General features: G+C 45.7%; 2 pseudogenes; one reads left to right on the plus strand and one right to left on the minus strand.

The window, feature by feature from the left end:
* The first annotated feature begins 1,280 nt into the window (after positions 1 to 1,280).
* On the plus strand, positions 1,281 to 5,117 carry LOC148774670 (small ribosomal subunit protein uS10 pseudogene; annotated as a pseudogene).
* LOC129544818 (small nucleolar RNA SNORA70) lies at positions 2,938 to 3,064 on the minus strand (annotated as a pseudogene).
* Positions 5,118 to 13,399: the final 8,282 nt, after the last annotated feature.

Below are 13,399 nucleotides of genomic sequence, written 5' to 3' on the forward strand. Positions count from 1 at the left end.
AATTTTTAAATTAAATACAAAAATAAAAAACAACACAAGATTTAAAAAAAGAAAGAAAACTCAAAATTGTGAAAACATTTACATAAACCTATCACCTGGCTGAAGCTAGACTGGAACTGTCCTCTGTTTTGAGGCAGGGCGTGTGTTCTCCAGTTCACCACTCCCCCACCACCACTTTCACTCACATAAAAAAACACCTGACCTTGTAGGCTGCAAGCTTGCAGCCCTTTTACTGGGCTCTGCCATTGCGTGGAAACAGGATTCCCAAGTATCCCAGAGTTTCTACAGCGCCTATACTGATGCTTTCTGAACATAAGGCAGATGGAATCACTGTGATACTATGCCAAGAAGCTGTAACAAGGGTCTGAAAAGCATTGTTTCCTCCTATACTTTTTTTTTAAATACGCCATAGTTGCTTTACAAGGTTGTGTTAGTTTCTGCTCTGAATCATGTTTTCATGTTCTGAAACAACATGTTTCAGGCCTATGTATACATATATCCCCTCCCTCCTGGACCTCCCCCCTACTTCACCTCTCTAGGTCATCGCTGAATACGGAGCTGGGCTCCCTGTGCTGTGCAGCAGGTTCTCACCAGCTATCTATTTTATACATGGTAGTGTATATATGGACTTCTCTGGTGCCTCAGAGGTGAAAGAATTAGCCTCCAATGTAGGAGATGCAGTTTCGATCTCTGGGTTGGGACTATCCCCTGGAGAAGGAAATGGCAACCCACTCTAGTATTTCTTGCCTGGAAATCCCACTGACAGAGGAACCTGGCAGGCTACACTCCATGGGGTCGTAAAAGAGCTGGAAATGATTTAGCAACTACACAACAACAATGTATCTATGTAAATCCTAATCCCCCAGCTTGTCTCCCTTCCCCTCCCCCCAACTGCCCTATGTCCACACGTCTGTCCTTTACGTCTGTATCTCAATTCCTGCCCTGGAAATAGGTTCATTAGCTGTAAGCCCACTGGGCTTCCCAGGTGGCACTAGTGGTAAAGAACCCACCTACAATCAGGTAGATGTAAGAGATACAGGTTCGATCCCTGGGTTGGAAAGAGCCCCTGGAGGAGGGCATGGCAACCTACTCCAGTATTCTTGCCTGGAGAATCCCATGGACAGGGAAGCCTGGCGGGTTTCGGTCCACAGGTCCCAAAGAGTTGGACATAACAGAAGCAACTTTGTGTCCGCACGCAATGCGACCATAATCCAGTATTGCTACACCTTACAGCAACGGGGAGAGAGTGTGAGGCCAGAGAGGTCGGCAGGGGCCAGAAGATGCCCCTGAGGAGTTCAGTTTTGATCTTACTGGGTTTGAGGTATCTGTGTGACATCCCGGTGGAGGAGGGCTCCGATGGGCAGCTGCACATAGAGCGCGTGAGGAAAAGAGGGGCTGGAGTCATCATCCCCTGATAGAGTCAGGAGGGGGGGAGACAAGTGCCAAGGAGCCTGGGCAGGGGGCTGTGAGGAGCACAACCAATTCAGATGGACAGAGGAAGGAGGAGCGGGCAGAGACGGAGAAGGAGGAGAAGAGTGCTGAGGGAGCCAAGAGAGAAGAATTTGCAGGCGACACCGGTGACTTGTGGGATCAAGGCAATTGGGGGTCAGCACTGCGCACCCCAGAAGTTTCGGCCGGTGAGACCAGGGCAGGGAAGGCTAGAAATCAGATCACAATGGGTTAAGGATGGATTGGCAAGGCGTTTAATACCAGGAAATGAGGCAAAGGTGGACCTTGATATAAGCTCACCTCTGGAGAATGTAGCGAGCAAGATGCAACACATCTGGGGTGAGACTGGCTCCTCTTTCAGGGGTGGGACTGAAGTTCAGGGACGGGCAGGGCTGATATCAGAGACCGGTGTAATCTCAGGGAAGCATATCTGAGGCTGAAACCCAGTCAGGGGGAGAGAGAAAGCAAAAGCGGCAACCCCAGCTCACCCTGGCCGGGCTCGGTGTTGACAGCAGCAGATGCGCTCTCCCATCCCTGACAGCGTAACCTGTTGAGGCAGCCAGTGCCCTCCAAGGTCCGAGCGCTGACGCTCTCATCCTGACACTCCAGGGCTCCTAGGCCGACTGTCAGAGGCTAAGCTGGGGCACTTTTGCAGCCCTGCCAAACCCACACTTCAGACTGTCTCACTAGCCTTCTCCAATTTTAGCTTCTCTATTTTTAAATTTTATTTATTTTTTACTTTTTGGGGTGTGCTGAGTCTTTGTTGCTGTGCGTGGACTTTCTCTAGTTGCGGCGAGCAGAGCCTCCTACCTCTTTGCAGTGCTCAGGTTTCACTGTGGCGGCTTCTCTTGATGCAGAACACAGGTGCTTAGAGCACAGCTTTCAGCAGCTGTGGCGCAAAGGCTTTAGTTGCTCTGCAGCATGTGAAATCTTTCCAGACCAGGGACTGAACCCATGTCCCCTGCACTAGCAGGTGGATTCTTAACCACTGGATCACCAGGGAAGTCCTCTATACAATTGTTTTTGTCATTTAATTGACATTTGCCCCTTCCACCCCACCCGCCATTTTTTGGACAGGAAAGTAGGATTTACTGGTGGGTATGTGTACGGAGGGGACAGCATCAAGGCTCTCATGAGTGCAGGGCCTTCTGTTTATCCAGAGGGCCATGACTAGGGATGTATTTGGCCCTACAGCCATTTTGGATGAGCCACTTTTCTGACACCATGTTTCCAAATTCATCCCCATTAAACTTAATAAATCCCCACTTCTTGGAGATGTGGATCTTCTGGTGGCCAGGGAACTTGAACTTGGCCCGGCAGAGGGCCTCAATCACACTCCTTGTTCTGCACCTTGGTGCAGGTGGACGTTATGATTGGCCAATGTGGACCCCGGTTGCTGTGCCCTGGGGCTTTGAAAAGGTGCCGTGTACACCTGACTGGGGCCTGGGACTGGGGACAGCATGCCAGTAATAAATGTCCACTGGAAAGGTCTGTCTCCAAGGTCCCTTAGGGCAACCTGTATAGACAACAGGCTGAATACACTATCAAGGAGGCTGCTGTTTGCAGCCACTGCACCCTGGGCCCACATGGGGTACCCTAATCTTATAAGATTCAGTGGGAAAACACTGCTGATCCCATTGTGGTGTCAGATAAAAGATAGAATGTCACCAGGCCCCTGAAAGCAATGGGTTTGGACCACAGGCAAGTACTCGTTGCTCTGAGAGTGAGTGACAGGTGTTCATCAGTGAAGGAAAGGGACAAATTTAAAGAAGGCTTGTGGCTCATACAACTCAACATCAAAAAAACAAACAATCCAATTGAAAAATGGGCAGAATCTCTGAAAAGCCATTTTCCCACAGAAAATCCCATCGACGGAGGAGCCTGGAAGACTGCTGTCCATAGGGTCGCTGAGGCTCAGACACGACTGAGCGACTTCACTTTCACTCATTGGAGAAGGAAATGGCAACCCACTCCAGTGTTCTTGCCTGGAGAATCCCAGGGAAGGCGGAGCCTGGTGGGCTGCCGTCTATGGGGTCGCACAGAGTCAGACACGGCTAAAGCGACTCAGCAGTAGCAGCAGCAGCAGATGGCCAGCAGGCACGTGAAAAGATGCTCAGCATCACTAATCACCAGAGAAATTCAAGTCAGAACCACAGTGAGCTATCACCTCACACCTGTCAGGATGACTATCACCAAAAAGACAACAAATAAAAAGTGTTGGTGTGGGCGTGGAGAAAAGGGAACCCTCGTAAGCCATTGATGGGAAAGTAAATTGGTACAGCCACTATGGAAGACAGTATAGAGGTTCCTCATTAAATTAAAAATAGAACTACCATACAATCCAGCCATTCCACTCCTGAGTATTTATCCGAAGAACAAAAACACTAATTAGAAATGCGGCCACTCTTGCCTTCTGAGATGGCCCACATTCTCCCTGTGGAGTGTGTTTCTTTCTAAATAAGTCCACTTCTTACCTATCACTTTGTTTCTCACTAAGTTGTCTCTGTGATGAGACATCAAGAACCTGAGCTTCATTAAGTCCTGACTCCAGCCTCCATGACCTTCCCTGAGTTCCAAAGTTACTAATCAGGAGAGGAGCAGCCAAGAAACCACCTGAGGCAAATTCCAGGGACCAGAGAAGCTCATCAAGATTAGGGGGCTGACCAGCTGAGATGAGATTAAGGGAATCCAAGTCCTGTTCCCTTTCTATTTGCCGCGAAGGGATGGGACCCAATGCCATGATCTTAGTTGTGTTGTTTTTTTTTTAATTGATCTTAGTTTTTTGAATGTTGAGTTTTAAGCCAGCTTTTTCACTCTCCTCTTTCACCCTCATCAAGAGGTTCTTTAGTTCCTTTCCACTTTCTGCCATGAGAGTGTATCATCTGCATATCTAAGATTTTTCAAACACACACACACACACACACACACACACTCATGCACACTGGAATATTATTCAGCCACAAAAAAGAATGAAGTCTCTTTGGGGAAAACACGGTCACCACTGCAGCGGTGCTCCAGGCCGCTGGCTCCTGCTCCTGGCTCCACCCACGGTTGCTCTCACCAAGGAACAATTTGGTTAGGAGGCCTCTCCACAGCCCTGGCTTTTAAAGACACCGGCAAATCTCTGTTGGAGTCAGAGGTGACTATTCACTAGACTAGGATTACCCTCACCAGCAGCACGGTGAAGTCTTTGGAGATAGTATGTGCTGATCTGATCAGCGATGCGCACAAAAAGAATCTCAAGGTGAAGGGACCTGTTTGGCTGCCTACCAAGGCTCTGAGAATAACTACAAGGAAAACTCCTCGTGGTGAAGATTCTAAGACATAGGATAGATTCCAGATGAGGATCCACAAGCGACTTGTTGACCTGAACTGTCCTTCTCAGATTGTCAAGCAGATCACATCCATCAGTACTGAGCCAGGAGACAGGGTGGAAGTCACCATTGCTGATGCTTAAGTCATCTTTCTTAATAAACTGATAATCAGTTGTTAAAAATAAAATGAAGTAATACCATTTGCAACAACATGGATGGACTTAGGGATGATCGTACTAAGTAAGCAAAGCAGAGAAAGACAAATACCATACTCTATCACTTATATGAGGAATCTAAAAACCAAAACAAATGACAAACATAATAAAACAGAGTTTCAGATACAGAGAACAGAGAGGGGTTCCCAGAGGGAAAAAGGGGTCAAGGAAGGAGGAAAAAAGTGAGGAAATTAAGAGATACAAACTTCTAGTTGCAAAATAAATGTGTCACGGGTATAAAAGGTAAAGTGTAGAGAATATAGTCAATACCTATATAGCAGGCTTGTATGGTAGCACATGGTAACTAGACTCACCTTGGTGACCATATTGAACTGTATAGAAATATGGAGTCACTATGTTGTATAATAGGAACTACCATAATGTTGTACGTCAATTATACTTCAAGAACGAACAACCAGGGCTTCCCTGGTGGCTCAGTGGTAAAGAATCTACCTGCCAATGCAAAGGACATGGGTTCGATCCCTGGTCAGGGAAGATTCCACATGCCACAGAGCAGCTAAGCCCATGTGCCACAACTACTGAGCCTGTGCTCTAGAACACGGGATCCGAAATTATTGAGCCCACGTGCCACAACTCCTGAAGCCCGTACACCCTAGAGCCTGAGCTCAGCAACAGAGAAGCCACAGCAATGAGAAGCCCACGCACCGCAACGAGAGAGTAGCCTTCATAGCAACGAAGACCCAGCACAGCCACAAATAAATAAATAAAAAACAAAGAAAAGCTCATAGAAAAAGAGATAGATTTGTGGTTCCCAAAGGTGGGGGGTGAGGGGGATGGGAAATTGGAAGAAGGCAGCCAAAAGGTGCAAACTTCAATTGACAAGGTAGATAAGTGCCAGTGATGTAATGTACATGATCAATATAATGAAAACTACTGTATGTTATATATGAAAGCTGTTAAAAGAGTAAATCCAAAGAGTTCTCATCACAAGGAAAAATTTTTCTCTATTTTTTAAATTTTTGTCTCTATATGAGATGACAGATGTTCACTAAACTTACTGAGGTAAACATTTCATGATGTATGTAAGTCAAATCACTGTGCGGAGCACCTTAGGCTTATACAGTGCTGTGTGGCAGTTCAGTTCAGTTCAGTTGCTCAGTCTTGTCTGACTGTTTGCAACACCATGGACTGTAGGTTTCCCTGTCCATCACCAACCCCCGGAGCTTGCTCAGACTCTCGTCCATTGAATCTGTGATGCCATCCAACTATCTCACCCTCTGAGATATGATGGCAATTATATCTAGATAAAACTGGAAGAAAAAAAATAAATAACCCTTGTGGATTGATGAGACTGTGTATCCAGGGGTGTGTCTAAAGCCTGAAGAAATGAAAATAAAATAAAACATGAGGAAATAGTATTAGTTACTCAGCTGTGTCCAACTCTATGCAAACCCATGGACTGTAGCCTGCCAGGCTCCTCTGTCCATGGGATTCTCCAGGCAAGAATACTGGAGTTGCCACTCCCTTCTCCAAGGGATCTTCCCAACCCAGGGATCCAACCTGCTTCTCCTATGTCTCCTGCATTGGCAGATGGGTTCTTTACCACTAGCACTGCCTGGGAAGACTATGAAGAAATCAGTTCAGTTCAGTTCAGTCACTCAGTCGTGTCCAACTCTCCGCGACCCCATGAATCACAGCACACCAGGCCTCCCTGTCCATCACCAACTCCCGGAGTTCACTCAAACTCATGTCCACAGAGTCGGTGATGCCATCCAGCCAACTCATTCTCTGTCGTCCCCTTCTCCTCCCGCCCCCAACCTTTCCCAGCATCAGAGTCTTTTCCAGTGAGTCAACTCTTCGCATGAGGTGGACAAAGTATCGGAGTGTCAGCTTTAGCATCAGTCCTTCCAATGAACACCCAGGATTGATCTCCTTTAGAATGGACTGGTTGGATCTCCTTGCAGTCCAAGGGACTCTCAAGAGTCTTCTCCAGCACCAGAGTTCAAAAGCATCAATTCTTCGGCGCTCAGCTTTCTTCACAGTCCAACTCTCACATCCATACATGACCACGGGAAAAACCATAGCCTTGACTAGACAGACCTTTGTTGGCAAAGTAATGTCTCTGCTTTTTAATATGCTATCTAGGTTGGGCATAACTTTCCTTCCAAGGAGTAAGCATCTTTTAATTTCATGGCTGCAGTCAGCATCCGCAGTGATTTTGGAGCCCAAAAAAATAAAATCTGACACTGTTTCCACTGTTTTTCCATCTATTTCCCATGAAGAAATAGAATGCCTTTAAAAGGACGGATTAGAATCAAAACATCTCCCCGGAGCACAGTATAAATCACCTTAGGATTGCTGGTATGAACTGGAGTGCAGATAATGAATACCAACACAGGATTCTCGCAGGAATTCTAATTCCTCAGGCCAATACCATGACAACTTCCTTTCTTTTTGATATATATCTGAATCTCCTTTCAGATAAAAACTTTGCCTGTGCACTACAATTCCTCTTGTTTTGAAAATGTACATTTGAATCTTTTTTTAAGTACATATTTTCTGTTCTTTATCTCTATTTCCTCTGTTTTCAAAGTGCAGACCTGAATCAGTTTCCATATGTACACTAAGTCTGTTCATTGTGAGTGCAAGGATGTCCCTCCTCTGTGGATCCTAAAACAGTTTCTGGAAAGATGGCAGTATTGCAGAGAGCTCTTGGGTGTTCCCCATGAATAATAGAGAACCTGTAAAAATTGACATAAACAGTCAGCCAGCTTCTGGATAGTGGGATTTCCCCCAGTCTTTATGATATGCAAATTTTTTTTAGGAAAGTGCAAAAGTGACCCATTTTACAGTGACCCATATTACAGTGACCCAAATGCAAGAGTAATATTAGTAGTTAATGGTTAATGAATACTCACCATGTGACAAGCACAGCAGTATCTCAACTGATCCTAATAAAACTTTACAAGGGGGTTATTATTGTTCTCCTTTACAGAGGGGAAGACTGAGTACTTCCCAGGTGGCGCAGAGGTAAAGAATCTGCCTGCCAATGCAGGAGATTCAAGAGACTTGGGTTCAATCCCTGGGTTGGGAAGATCCCCTAGAGGAGATACACTCCAGTCTTCTTGCCTAGAAAATTCCACGAACAATGGGGCCTTGTGGGCTAGAGTCCATGGGGTTGCAAAGAGTCAGACATGACTGAGCGACTATGCACACACATAAAGGGGAAGACTGAGGCATTTAGGGACTGAGTAACTTATCAGAAGTCCTGTGTAACTGACTCAAAGACATCACTGGACCCCTGTTTGCCTGCATCCAGGGCTAGACTGCTCGCTCCTGCCCTCTGCCGCCTCCTGGGTCTGTAGATCTGTTTACGGACAGCCAGCTCATTGGAGTCCTTTCTCAAAGAAGCGAGTGTTCAATTTCCTCTTGAAAATTTTCAAGGAAGTTCACTAAAACCCATTTACATCACAGTCGTCGACTCAATCTTCTATGAACTCCCTGTTGAAAAATCAGCCTCAGCAAGCCCTCATTCCCAAGCATAAATGAATTTCCCCTGTCTCCTCAGTAGGATGAGAAAATGAAAATGGGGTGATAAGAAATTAGCCTAGGAACTTAATTTTCATTGCTGATACGGTTTAATCCATCTTAACTTTTTTATGATTATGAACTTGTTCAAATCACACAAAGTAGAGTAGCACAATGAACCCCCAATAGACTCATTGCTTAGATTCAACAATTATCAAAATCCTGCCTCAGATTCAACCACTTTTTTTCCTTGGCTGAAGTATTTAAAAACAAATTCCAGACATTATGTTGTTCTGTCATTTCACTCCCTATTTTACACTTCTAAAATATATAGACATTTTCTCACGTAAGTCCAATGTTATTTCATACTGTAAAATATAACAAGTCTTTGATATGATCCAATACTGGGTATTCAATAACTGCTTCCAAAAGATGTCTTTTTATTACTGATGTGCTTGAATCAAGATTCAAACAAGACCACACAATGCATTTTAAGGGCACATTACAGCTTTTAAATCTCTTTTGTTTGGAACAGTCTCTCTGTTTGCTACCTTCCCCCTCAGCTGTTTTTTTCTCCTCTTCATGTCATTGCTGCTGCTTCTAAGTCACTTCAGCCGTGTCCGACTCTGTGCGACCCCTTAGATGGCAGCCCACCAGGCTCCCCCGTCCCTGGGATTCTCCAGGCAAGAACACTGGAGTGGGTTGCCATTTCCTTCTGCAATGCATGAAAGTGAAAAGTGAAAGTGAAGTCATGCAATCATGTCCGACTCTTCACGACCCCATGGACTGTAGCCTACCAGGCTCCTCTGTCCATGGGATTTTCCAAGCAGGAGTACTGGAGTGGGTTGCCATTTCCTTCTCCCTTCATGTCATTGACTTGTCGAAAAAACAATGTTTAATGTTTCTCAAAAAAAAAAAATCATGTATAAATGGAATAATACTGTGTTCTAAGTATTTTTTATATATATATGTTTATATAATATATAAATGTTTATATAATAATGTTTATATAATAAATAGGAATTTTATAGCATTCATGAGTTCTGGGAATGGAATCTAACATATCACATGTAAATCTATTTATGTACTTTGTATCCTTAACTTCTGCAGTATGTAAGAAATAAGGCACTTCTTGAAGTGGAAAAATGTGTCATATGAAGAGTGGCCCAGGGACTTGCCTGGTGGTACAGTGGTTAAGTCTCTGCACTGCCAGTACAGGGGCCATGGGTTCAATCCCTGGTCAGGGAACTAAGGTCCCATGTGCTGTGCAGTGTGGCCAAAAGATTAAAAACAAACAAACAAATAAAAAAACAACACTCCCTTTAAAAAAAAAATGGCCCAAGATAGCATAAGGGAGATGTCCAGGAAATGGAGATCAAAGGGAAAGATGAAATTTGATAAATTTTTTAAAAATTAGTTTCTATTGGAATATAGTTGCTTTACAATGTTGGGTTAATTTCAGGTGTACAGCAAACTGAATCAATTATATATATATATATAACATATATCCACTCTTTTTAAAGATTGGTTCCAATCTTAAAAAATCTTAAAAAGAATCTACTCTTTTAGATTCTTTTCTCATATAGGTCATTACAGAGTATTGACTACAATTCCCTGTGCCATATAGTAGGTTCTTACTGAAATCTGGTAATCCATCCACTCTAGGGTGAGAGGCATTGAACTGGGTAGACATAAGCCTTCACTTCACAGGCAACATGGAGACCTCATTGGACGATAGTCCTTGTCAGCAAGTTGCTCAGAGTCTTCATAAACAACCTTACAGTCTACAAATACACAAGCCTTCAGTCTCCGTCTCCCTTGGTGACCCCTGATAACCCTTCCACCTCCAGGGCCCTTGATGAATAGGGTGGAAGCGTCTGTTGACAGGCACACCTACTCTGATCCCTCTCTGAGGATTTCTTTAGATTTTCTGAAGTTTGATTCCCTATGAGGAGTTAACATGTAGCTATTTGGAACCATGAGGCATCCTGTATAGTCTCGGTTACTGCGTGTCAGCCTCTGAAAACCAGATAACCGTCTGGCCATCCTGATAAGGTGGCATTTAGCTGCCCAAGATTTTGCTGCTGGGCCTGGATGGCTCTCAGATTGGCTGCCACCCTCACCATTAAACATCTTGCCTGGCGAACGAGGCCTCCCGGGACCTCTTCTTTTCCTCTCCTCTCCCTTATTCTGTAGCCCCGATGAGCCACCCCAGCGATTTCTTCCCTGACCCCACTGCCACTCCACCAGCCCACTTCCAGCTAACTCCTAATTTGTCTTATATACTCTTCTGTCTTCATCTGCTTCCAAACCTTTTTCCACAGCAACCTTTGAAAAAAATCTTACTGGGTCACTTCCCTACTTAAAAACCTTCAAGAGTTCCCTTGGCCTGACATCAGAGGCTCTTTCTGATCTGGTGCCAGCTCCTTCACACTCAGCCCCCACTCCACAGAAGACTCTCTGCCCATTTCTCATAGTGCCCTGGCACCTGCTACTGCCCTCGCCTAGAAAGTCTCTCTCCCATGCCCACCACTCCCTCCCTGCTTATTTCCTGGAATAACTTCTTATACATCCTTCATATTGGAAAAGACTCTGATGCTAGGCAAGATTGAAGGCAGGAGGCGAAGGGGGTGACAGAGGATGAGATGGTTGCATGGCATCACTGACTCAATGAACATGAGTTTGAGAAAACGCCAGGAGATAGTGAAGGACAGCAAGCCTGGCATGTTGCAGTCCATGGGGTCACAAAGAGTCGGACACAACTGAGCGACTGAACAGAACTGAACTGGCCCATCCTTCTATAGTCACCTTAGATACTCCCTCCTCCAAGAAGCCCACTTCCCATCTGGAGCAGGCATGACTACAGAGCTGTGCTCCCCTCAACAGAGTACTAGTGTCTTTCCTTATCTAGCAGTGTTTGACATGCCAGGAGTAAAGCTCAGATGATTGATTAATGTTTTAAGATAGCATGCCTTTTTGCTCCAGGCTGAACACCTCTGCTCCTTCAATAATTCCTCTTTTGGGGGCATTTCCACATTCCTCCCCATAGTGACCTGTCTTGCAGGAACAGATTACTTTGCAGGATGGTGCAGGAGCACCCCCTTGTCCCCTTAATTAAACCATAATTGCAGGCGGGGGTGGGAGTGGTTAAGAACCCGCCTGCCAATGCAGGAGACATAAGAGACACGGGTTCAATCCCTGGATTGAGAAGATCCCCTGGAGGAGGTCATGGCGATCCACTCCAGTATTCTTGCCTGGAGAATCTCATGGACAGAGGAGCCTAGCAGGCTACAATCCATTGGGTTGCACAGAGTCAGACACGACTGAAGGGGCTTAGCATACACATACACACGCACATGGGAAGGGCACTCTCATTGCCTTGCTGGCTCCTACTGTATTGTTCCGGGAATCCCCAAGTTTCCACCCCAAACCGTGCTCCTGGGTCCACCATCTGGCCCATGTGCAGGTGGTTTGTGACCCACGGTCAGGCCCATATAAGTATCTCTTACACGTGATGTCATCTTGTCAGATTCAGCCCATTTGTGTCACTCAGCACTCTCTAGTTGCAAGGAAAAGAAACCAATTCTGGCTTTTTATAAAGGATTTGTTTAGGATTTCTCTGGTGGTCCAGTGGCTAAGAATCCGCCTTGCAATTCAGGGAACGTGGGTTTGATCCCTGGTCAGGGAGTTAAGATCCCACGTGCCGGGGGCAACTTAGCCTTGAACCACAACTAGAGAGTCTGAGCAGCTCAACAAAAGGTCCTGCATGATGAAACAAAGACCCTGCAGCTGAGATCTGACACAGCCAAATAAATAATTTTTTTTTTAAGGATTTGTTTAAAGATCTTGGAAGGGTAACTCGCAGGAGACAATGCTGAACAACAGGTCACGATTAGGACAGGAAATGGGGCCATTCTGGGAATCCAGGCAGCAGGAACCATCAGAAACACTTTATTGGACATTGCTGCCAGGAGAAAGCAGCTGTAACCCTGTTCCATCACTCTCAAGATTCTGGTCCCCAGGAAATAGAGAGGCTGGCTGGGCTGGCGGGTCACATGCACACCTTTTGATCTGGGAGAGGAATCTTGTTTCTCCCAAGGCTGCATGCAGTGGGGCATGCAGAGAAATATGCTCTTACCAGAAGGTGAGTTGATGGCCAGTCGGGAGAAGATATTGACCTCAATCCAGCTACAACCTGGATAGATTCTAGAGATACAGGAAGCGGGATGGAGAAGATTCACTGTGGTTTCCAAAGGGTTATCTTCGGTCCAGTTCCAGCAGCGTCTACCCAAAGCTCTCTTTTGAACAGCATAGCACTGGAATGGGTGTTCCTGAGAGCAGACAGCCTCTAGGGCTCTAGTCTGTTCAGAGCAGACCCCACCAAGGGACAGGCTAGGACTTAAGGAGTGTGCACAGGCTCAGTGACCACCACCCTGAGGGTAACACCAGGGACCAGCCTCCAGCAGCAAGACTAATTTCAATTTCTGTGGCCTGGGAGATCCTTGGCTTCCTGGCCACTGGGAGCCTTAGCTGCCCGCGTCTTCCTTTTCTCCTTGCATCCTGCTCCTAGTGAACTTTCTCTCTAGACCTGTCCCAAGCTCTCTCACTTGCTTCCTGGTGGCCATGCCCTGGTATGACTGTACTCCCCAGTCTCTGACAAAGTCCCCAACCTGCAGATAGAAACCTCACCCTACATCTTGAAAGTGAACCCAAGCGTATTTTTCAAACAAAGAATTGTCAAGAGAAAAGGTTCTTTTCAGTGGGTGGATTTATGTAATGACAGACTTTATAAAGGTATGCACAAGAACAATTACCTCTAGCAAGTCAGTTCTAAGTCATCTCCAAAAAGAGTAGAAGTGCATGACCCCAGGACTCTCCAAGAATCTCGCAAGTAAGTGTCAGACCACAGCCTCAGCAAACCTCCCAGAGACC

The sequence above is a fragment of the Moschus berezovskii genome, chromosome 20 (genome assembly GCF_049115385.1).
Source record: "Moschus berezovskii isolate FMDL1 chromosome 20, NW_MosBer_1.0, whole genome shotgun sequence".
Taxonomy (NCBI): domain Eukaryota; kingdom Metazoa; phylum Chordata; class Mammalia; order Artiodactyla; family Moschidae; genus Moschus; species Moschus berezovskii.